A 9,561-nucleotide genomic window follows, 5' to 3' on the forward strand; every position below is an offset into this window, starting at 1 on the left:
CTCAAAACATGTCTGAGACATCCTGCAGTATGTCTTGAACATACATGCCAACTTTCATTCACAGAACACAGTTCAATAGCAGAGCTTAAGTCTCTTAAACTTTTTCAAGTCATTATCACTACAAATGTAATCCCACTTCTGACCACACTGTGGGTTGCAATGGCAGAGTGGCACTGTCTGTATTTCCATTCGTTGACTCCACGGACAGAAGAAGAACCAAATCAGACAGACAGATACTTGCTGCAGACGTGCTGCAACAATGGATTACTGCTAAATAATTTATTTCAATTAAACACTCTACAATCAAAATCAGCACAGGAGATAATGTTTAATGTTGTTAAAGTTGGAAAGTCAGTAAATCAGTCTGCACTGATCTATAAATGCAGATGGGTGATTCTTACAGTATCTGCTGTCCACAGCTGCTTTATATTGTATGAAAAGCTTCTCCTTCAGTTCATTAAATCACTGCAGAATCTGAAGGCAGCAGGACTGATATGTTTATAAATCTGCAGCCTGATGACCACCAGGCTGCTACAGTGTAACCACACACACAGACTGGTTGGTTATCACTCGATATTCTGCCTTTTATGAAGGAGACGTTGGGTTATCAGGGCTCATCAGCCTCTTTGCTATGAGATTAAAACAGACTCATTAGTATTCACAACAAATGAATCACTTCAAATGTCAAGTTACGTATATCGTAAAACACAATGCACAAATATGCAGAGTGATTCATATCTGTATATCTGCATCTGTGCCTCTAATTTACCACTGGTATATCATCATATATACATCAACATAGCATTTAACTTATTCGTGGGGATCCTTTTGAGACTGTTGTACCGCTCTGTCTGTGTCACACAAAATCCACAAATGCAGGGAAGGCCAAGCGCTTTCCAGTAGATGGTGGTGATGCAGCATTTATAGATGCCAACCGCTGTTAAACTAAGAAGTGTCTGTGTCTGTGTTTACATATGTGCACCAGAGAGCACTTCCATTACAGTGATTATAAAACGACCTGATATTGAAACATATCTTTGTATCTTCATTTACAGTATAGTATGTATACAACTCTCCAAAACCCAATCATTTTTCCCTCCACGAGACCTTCTGTTTACATACAACGAACCTGGAAGCTAGCTACATTTTGTAATGTTCTTGAAATGTTAACACATTCATTATCTCAAGATCTCTTTGAAAGAAAGGCAGCCCATACTGTCCTCTTTGTGACAACCAGAAATGGGTCCGCAATCGTTTTTTCTTTCTTTTCTTTTTCTTTTCAGAACACAAGACCACCAGCATCACACATTCACAATTTCCTGACCCTCCTACCCGACGACCTATGAACTCACACAAGGTCATGAACAATGATTTGTCAGGGTCATACTTGTAGTGTTGCCAGTCTCCTGACCAAGACACAGCAGGAATTCATGGCACTATGATTGCCTAATCTGACATGGTGACCATTGTGAAAGACAAAAATATTGTGTAGTCTGATCCCGGCATAATTTGGCACAGCTGTCTCAGAGCTATGAGAGTGGTGATGTGACTAACTGAGAGAGTATTTAATGATCACCACACCTGCTGATCTATATTCACCTTCACTCAGCCCTTTTGCACATTGCGCTGCTGCTCATACATGAACCGAAATAGCAGGTGTTCATGGGTACATCCACGCAGTCCGTGCACCTATGACCTTCCACACTGCACTTGACATTTATTATTCAAATTTCAACTGAGGGTGCTACTGAGGAGTAAAATTTACAGACATTTACTATAATATAAAGAAATTGCTCAGGATAGATGATCCATTAATAAAGAAGCCATCGTCTGATTTCAGCTATGGATATCACATATTTCTGTTACTTACATGCAACCTAATCTATATAGCTAATGCTGTAGTAAGTGGACAGGTTAGGCTATAATATCACCACCATTCCATCACATCGCCAGTGCGCTAGAACGGCAATCTGGTTGCCATTTTAATGGATACCATCCAACTATTGACCACAACCCATTCTCTGAGAAAGAACGTTAATCATTAATAAGGAAGTAACACTGGCTGGAGTGGGGCTTTAATATGACAGTAGAGCAAAATAAAAAGGAAGGGAATGCAATATGACTCAGTGTGCCAGAGCTCTGTTCAAAAGAGAAATGCAGTGAGGCTCCGCCTCCCTTATCATCCTGAGACACTCAGGATGATAAAGGCATTCTGAATTTAGCTCAGCCTCAAATGATGGACATCTTCAGCCTTCAAAAATGGAGTAATAATTAGATCAAGGATCATATACAGAGTATTGAAAGCTGTAACCAGGCAAGATTTTATGTAAAAATACACCTTTTTTACAAGTCTGAGGACAATTTTCACTTTAAGTTAAGTCAAAGGGTTTTGTTATTAGACTAAAGACTGCTCCGAGTTTGTTGATGTGAAAATTGTTTTGTGGAACTGTCACAATTCCTGTTTATCTTCCCCTTGCCCATTCTGTCGCTGTCCCTGCCTTCAGCTCCACACTCTTTTCTAGTCTTTGCTATTTCTCCACCTGTTCACTAGATGCCCCCAGACCTTCCTGCCTGGTTTCCACAGCCACCTGCTCACCTGTTGCCACTCCCCAGTTGTCTGCACCTGCTGCCCATTCCCTCATTAGCTCCCCTGTACAAATACCAATCCTGCCATTCATTCCCTGCTAGTTTGTCTTTGTTGCGTCAATGTTACTTTGTTGGACACTTGCGTTCAAGTCATCCTGTTCCTGTTCCTGTCTCTGTTCCTGTCTCTGTCTCTGTCTCTGTCTCTGTCTCTGTCTCTGTCTGATCCTGCCTGTAACCTGTTCATGCCATTTCTTATGGTTTTGAACTTCTGTCTGTTTATGACCTGCTTGCCTGCCTTGCAGCTCTGGATTTGTGTGCCTGTTTTGGGCTGTCTTCCCATTGACAACCTATAAGCCTGTTCCTGACCATTGTATCCTACCAATTCTGAAATCCATTGTAAATGGGTTGTGAAAATAAGAAACATTGGTCCAGATAAGGTAAGACATTCACTAATGTTAGTTTGGGAGCTAGTGGTAGCTATGTTACTGTGACGCTATTATGAATCCCACTGCTTTTCTTGGCAAGACATGCCCTGCGTAGCATTCAAGCACTAGGATTGACCAGGCATCCATGCTTGCGCCATTCTGATGGACTATAAGTTAACAGTTTGACTCAAGCATAGAGTTATGTATTATAGAGAATGTGAAGGTATGTCACGCTGTTTTGTGTGTTGGGATAGGGGCGCCATCCTTGGAGGAACATGCTCCCTCCCTCCCTGCCTGTGCCTGCAATGGTGCCGCAGTGGTTAGCTGCTTACCTTTTTGTTTTGTTTGGCTAAAAACTTGGTTAAATAGTTTAAAAGTTACACATCCCAGTTTTGCAGTAGCTGGGTGCAAGATCTGTTAATTCACAAGCCGGCAAACTGCAAGAGCAGTCATACTCGCAAAGGTAAATTAGCACTCCTTTTGGCTCAATTATAAACCAAAAAATACAAAACATGGTAGACAATGGATAGACAGTGGTGAAGTGTCTGTTCAGCATGAAGAACAAAAATTATCTAAACTTTATCTAAGTTTATGTGAAGTGAAAATCATACTGAACAAAGGAGGAAAGTTTGTTTTGTATTTCAGTGGTCACATGCATGCATTGAGCTCAAACTGATCTATATACAATGAATTTACACGTGTTGTATTTACAGAAGTGGCCTGTGCCACAGCCTCTGTACAGTGCAGAAGATGAAGACCCCTCCAGCCTGGACAGCAGACCTTCTGTTCATGTCCACTCCGTCATCATCCTCGAAAGAAATGTAGAGATAGACAAAAGTTTGAACATTCACATTTTATTAATGTACTTGTCATCTGAGCAGACCTGGCTGTGATTCTCTTTTTCTCAGTATTAATGTGAAAAGCTAACCTCATATTACACGTCTAATTGTTTGAATGTAATATACAGTAAAAGGCAATGTAATACAGGGCCAGTAGACTTATTGTCATGAATATTACATTTTTGACTATGTGGACTCTTGGTAATAGCATTAGATCATTTTCAGTGAACTGTTGCAAATTCATTCAGGTTCTCTGCAATCATGTTTACCCAGAACTGTACTCATAAGTTCTATATGTCACATTTAACACTTAAGTACTGGTAGTGTATAATATGAAGGACAAAATACTACATCAGAATTGTATAGAATAAAACTTTATTTTACAAAAGGAGCATGTTAGGGGTTACAGTAACATCCAGCAGCCAGAGCCCAACACCTGGATGCTTCTGTCTGAAACTACTGAACAAGCTGATGCTCCCACCAACAAGTGTCATCATGCTGTCTCTCATGGCTGGGCAGGCAGAGAGAATAATATTCATCTAAGGAAGGGTTGTTGGATGTCCTGCAGCTTCTGCTTCAGTCCTGCATCAAGCTTCACTCTCCATGTATCCCATGTTGCTGCTGTGGTCTTCATCACTCACTGTGATGCAACTCTGCCCCTCGCTGTGGGCCTATTGATGGACAGAAGTATTAGACAAGATGTTCCAAAGTCTAATTATTACATATTTCATGTAGACAGGGTAATAACTGTTCAGGAGTAAATATACTCTAAAATATCCTTCATTAAGCTGTGGAGTGGGCTTTATGTGTTGCTCAGTTATATCACTGGTTATCAACAGTACGTGTCATATCGCAGTCAAACATTTATGAACTTCATATTTTTAGGAAGCTATAGCAATCTGGCGGATTGTATAACATTGATGGATGTGAACTGAGAGTAATAAAACACGTAATGTTACTGCGAGATGAAAACGCAGACGTGTATGAGTTACTAACAGCAAACTGATAGCTGTTTGCTAATTAAAGCAACAGAGATTGGCTGGGATTTATTCACAGGGGTTACCTGTGCAAAACAGTTGTCAGCATATTATTCATTTTATTGTGGCGTTAGTTCAGCTTTCATCAGCTCTACTTTCTCTGAACTGTGAGCTTCACTGTAATAACTTTAGCTTACAGCATTGCTTTAAACTTCTGAATGGATTTAAAGTATCCTGTACACAATGCTACAAATAACTACATGTGTAAGCTGCACAACACACTTTCATTGATGCAGGAATGTTGTTAAAAGTGATGAACTTGTAGCTCCAACTCACCAACAGAAAGGCAGTAGGATCCTCTAAACATGACGCGTACCCAAATTTCAACATGGTGTTGACGTCAACTTCACATTCTCTATATGTAGCTTGCAATATAGTGATATGGGGCATCGAATTTTTGTTTGTTCCTTGTCATATCTCTTTTCCCAGGACTGCTGTTGCTGCTGCACTAACGAGCCACACCACCGCATGCCAGCCACTGCGCACTGCAGGATGGATGGACATGTTGTTGAGATCCACCATTTGAAATGCAGTTTGCAGTTTGCACTGTCCGAAAATAAAAAGAATCACAGGGACCAGTGCTGTGTCGGTGCTGGGAGCTGAGGCAAGAGCGTTTGGTGCCGGTGGACTGTGCAAACCTCCAAAATGTCCTGAAACTGCATTTCAAATGGCAGATCTCGGCAACATGTTGCTGTGGCTGGCATGCAGCGGTGTGGCTCCTCGGTGCAGCAGCAGTCCCAGAAAAAGAGATCTGACAAGGAAGAAATTAATGGGCAAAATGAAATCCCTGAGCTGCCAGACGGCCACCTCGCCTCTGAAACTACCGACATCTGCTTTCCATTCATTTATCTCCTGCAAGAGGAGATAAAAAGTAGAGCGAGTGAGAGACAGTGTCAATGTGTTGCTAATTCTTGTCTCATTTGTTGTCTGGTAAACAATAAATTAACCCACCCACTGAACATACAGTTAGCAGGCTAGCGGTGAGCATGGACGCCTGGCCAATCCTAGCGCTTGAATGCTATGCAGAGTGTGTCTTGCCAAGAAAAGCAGTGGGATTTATAATAACACTACCGTGGTCCACTACCGAGCCTGGCCATTCAGTTTCACTGAACTTATTATATTCTGCCCACCAGTGCTGTGTATTTAAAAAGATAAAGAGTACCATCCTGCCATTTCCTATGCCTTCTCCCTCTCCATCTCATATTTCTCATTCTCAGCAGGGTGACCAGATGTCCTGAAAAATTCAGGACAGTCCTGAATTACGAGCAGGTATCCCGAGTCCCATCCTGTTTGTCCAAAAAATTAACTGTTAAGATAATAGTAATAAATAATATGAACAAGCTAAGACGAGAGCTTTCTGTATGCTGTGAGACTTGAGTTAAGCTACTTGAGACTAAAGACTCAACTTGACTTGAGATTTGAAGGCAAAAATGCTGAGGAGACTTGGTGACACAGTAATATTGAAAAATGCTGCACTGAATGTATTGTGTCTTTTGGAGAACTGCCAAATTGTCATGAACAATTAATAACATAACAGAGAAACATGCAACATCACAAACAATGAACAAAACCATTGAAATTATGTCCTGTTTCTAATGACAGACAGTTGACTTCATGAACAAAAATAATGGATCATCAAAAATCTCTTTGTCTGATATTGATATTGATATATACACACCTGTGTAGTCTTTGTGACCATGTACTGAAAAGAAGAAGGGACACCTGCACACTGTCTTCACTTGCTCAATAAAGATACTTTGATATATACAACATTTTGGTCAATGACCTTCTTCAGGTATACAGACGTGGCTGAAAATATTGGTATCCTTCCACCTTTTAAAAAAACTAAATTTTCTCTGTATTAAGTTGAAACTGAGAGAAGTATATGGTATCCATCATTCTTCATTTCACATTGAATATAACTGAAACTTTGCTTTTGATTTACAACTTAACATATTATTTAATACAATAAAACAAATGAAAATGGCATGGCCAAAAATATTGGTACCTTAAACTTTACATTTTGTAGCACAGCCTTTGGAGGCAATAACTGCAATCACTTTCTGTAACTCTGAATAAGGTTTCTGCACTTCTCCACTGGTAGTTCAGCCTACTCTTCTTGAGCAAACTGCTCCAATTATCTCAGGTTTGATGGGTGCTGTCTCCCAGCTGCAAGTTTCAGCTCTTTCCATAGATGTTCAATGGAATTCAGATCAGATCTCATAGCAGGTTACTTCAGAACGAACCAACGTTTTGTTCTCATCCACTCTTGGGTGCTTTTTGATGTCTGTTTGGGGTCATTATCCTGCTGGAAGACCCATGACCTGTGACTAAGACACAGCTTTCTGACATTAGGCTGTATATTTCACTCCAAAATGCCTTGATAGTCTTCTGATTTCATTGTGCCCTGCACAGATTCAAGGCACTCAGAACCTGAGGCTTCAAAGCAACCGCAAACCATCACTGAGCCTCCTCCATGTTTCATGGTAGGCACAGTGTTCTTTTCTTTGAAGGCTTCATTTTTTCTTCTGTAAATATAGGGTTGGTGTGATTTACCAAAAAGCTCTAATTTTGTTTCATCTGTTCAAAGCACACTTTCCTAGATGGACTGTGGCTTGTCAACATGCATTTTGGCAAAGTCCAGTCTGGCTTTTTTATGTCTCCTTGTTAGTAGTGGGGTCGTCCTGGGTCTTCTACCATGAAGCCCATTTTCATTCAGACAGCGACGGATGGTGTGACCTCAAACTATTGTACCTTGAACTTGTAGATCAGCTTGGATCTGTATTGAAGTTTTCCTTGGTTCTTTCTTGACCATTTGAGCAATCCTTCTGTTCAATCTTGCGACCAGGTCCAGAGATGTTGGCTACAGTTCCACGGGCCTTAAACTTCTTAATAATATTGGCAACAGTTGTCACAGGAACATTAAGCTCTTTGGAGATTATCTTGTAACCTTTACGTTGACCATGCTTGGCTATTACCTTTTTTCCAATGTCTTCAGACCACTCTTTAGTTTTCTTCTTGTTTTCCATCTTCAATGGCACAAAACAGCAGAGTGAGTAATTTTCTCCTTTTAAGCTGGCTGCATGAGTGATTATAAGATTGAAAACACCTGTGATAATTATTAAAACAATAGTCTGCTTAAAGTATCACTACAAATTAGTTATTTCTTACAACTTCAAAAGGGCATCAATAATTTTGTCCAGGCAATTTTAGAATGTCTTTGTAGAATAAACATGAATTCAGTTATTTAACTTTTTTGTTTTGTTCCACTGCAAACCAAACATAGACATGCCTTGATAATAAAATATCTTTTAATTTCAACACTGTTCAGGGCAAATGGTGCATTATTTTAATGAAATGCAAGGGTACCAATAATTTTTGCCATGTTGGTATGACAGTGTGCAGGTGTCCCTTATTCTTTTCAGTACATGAACAAAAATAATACATTTTTAGTGTTGGGTTTTGACTTTCACATGTTTTACTGTTCGTTAATACTGAATGTAACGTGCTGGAGGCCATGTCCACTGTGAGGATGCCCACCCCAACTCCCCTATCCCAAATTTCAGACCTGCCAACCTGTATGCACTTTGCGCAGCAGGTATGCATTTTGATATCAAAGTACGCTAGTACAATTTGTTACTCTAAACTACACAAAAAGCTGGTGATACCTGTGAATTCAATTGTGAGTACTTAAGTCTAACAACAAGAGGCAGCAGCATCTAGCCTGCTGAAAAGCAATAGAAGAAGAAGAGTTCGACCAATCATAGCACCAGATTCATTCCCCCTGCCTCACCCAAATATGAAGCAGGTATGATCATGATTGACAAATGCGTATTGTCTTTTCAAGAGACTGCAAATCTACAGCACCATGACATCAGTTTTATTCCTCTTGTTCTCCCTTTTCACGTCGGCTGGCTGGTTCTTCAAGTGAGAATTGTTCTTTTAAGTCCTTTGCAAAGGTGAACGGACTGGGGCTGAGTTAAGACCTTCCAACCTTGAGAAAATATTTAACGTTAATAACGTTAGCCTAAAGTTACAGCCTGCTTATTCACCAGGTTATTTAAGCTGGCAAAGTAAAGTTATTTTGTCTGTGTGTTGCAGATTGTTAAACATGACTATTTATAGTGTATATTCATAATTATTAGTGCAGCCAAACCTGTAACCATAATGAGAGGAGCAGATCATAGCACGATGGAATGCAAGCAAGTGCCGCAGAAATGGCGTTAACTTACCAGTGTGTGTGTGTGTGTGTGTGTGTGTGTGTAAATTGGGCAGAATGGGCCTGTGGCCTGCTAGGTGTGTGTGTGTGTTGGCACTGTAGTCTATAACTTTGCCTACTCTAGGAAAATTTCAAGGAAAGGAACCCCCACCTTGGAGTAATAGTCGATCTAGATGCATTTAGGTCGGCAAAGTAGTACTCAAAAAATTTGTCTAGAGTTGGCAGGTCTGTCAATGTATGTTATATTGAGTCTCTCTCACCAGACAGCCCTAACATTATAAATACTGAGTCAGTGATGCCTGTCAGAAATATAATAATAATAATAATACCGTATTGGTCCGAATATAGGACAGTGTTTTTTTTCTTGAAATATGTCTGAAAAAGTGGGGTCGGCTTATATTCGGGGTTTTAACATTGCTGATCTGCTGGGAAGATATAAGCTACAACTCAAATGG

General features: G+C 40.2%; 1 long non-coding RNA gene across 1 annotated transcript; it reads left to right on the forward strand.

The window, feature by feature from the left end:
* The first annotated feature begins 2,795 nt into the window (after nucleotides 1-2,795).
* LOC121905936 lies at nucleotides 2,796-3,999 on the forward strand. Its single transcript, XR_006098495.1, has 2 exons — nucleotides 2,796-3,023; nucleotides 3,725-3,999. It is a non-coding gene; the product is annotated as an uncharacterized LOC121905936 (long non-coding RNA).
* Nucleotides 4,000-9,561: the final 5,562 nt, after the last annotated feature.

The sequence above is a fragment of the Thunnus maccoyii genome, chromosome 10, assembly GCF_910596095.1.
Source record: "Thunnus maccoyii chromosome 10, fThuMac1.1, whole genome shotgun sequence".
NCBI lineage: Eukaryota > Metazoa > Chordata > Actinopteri > Scombriformes > Scombridae > Thunnus > Thunnus maccoyii.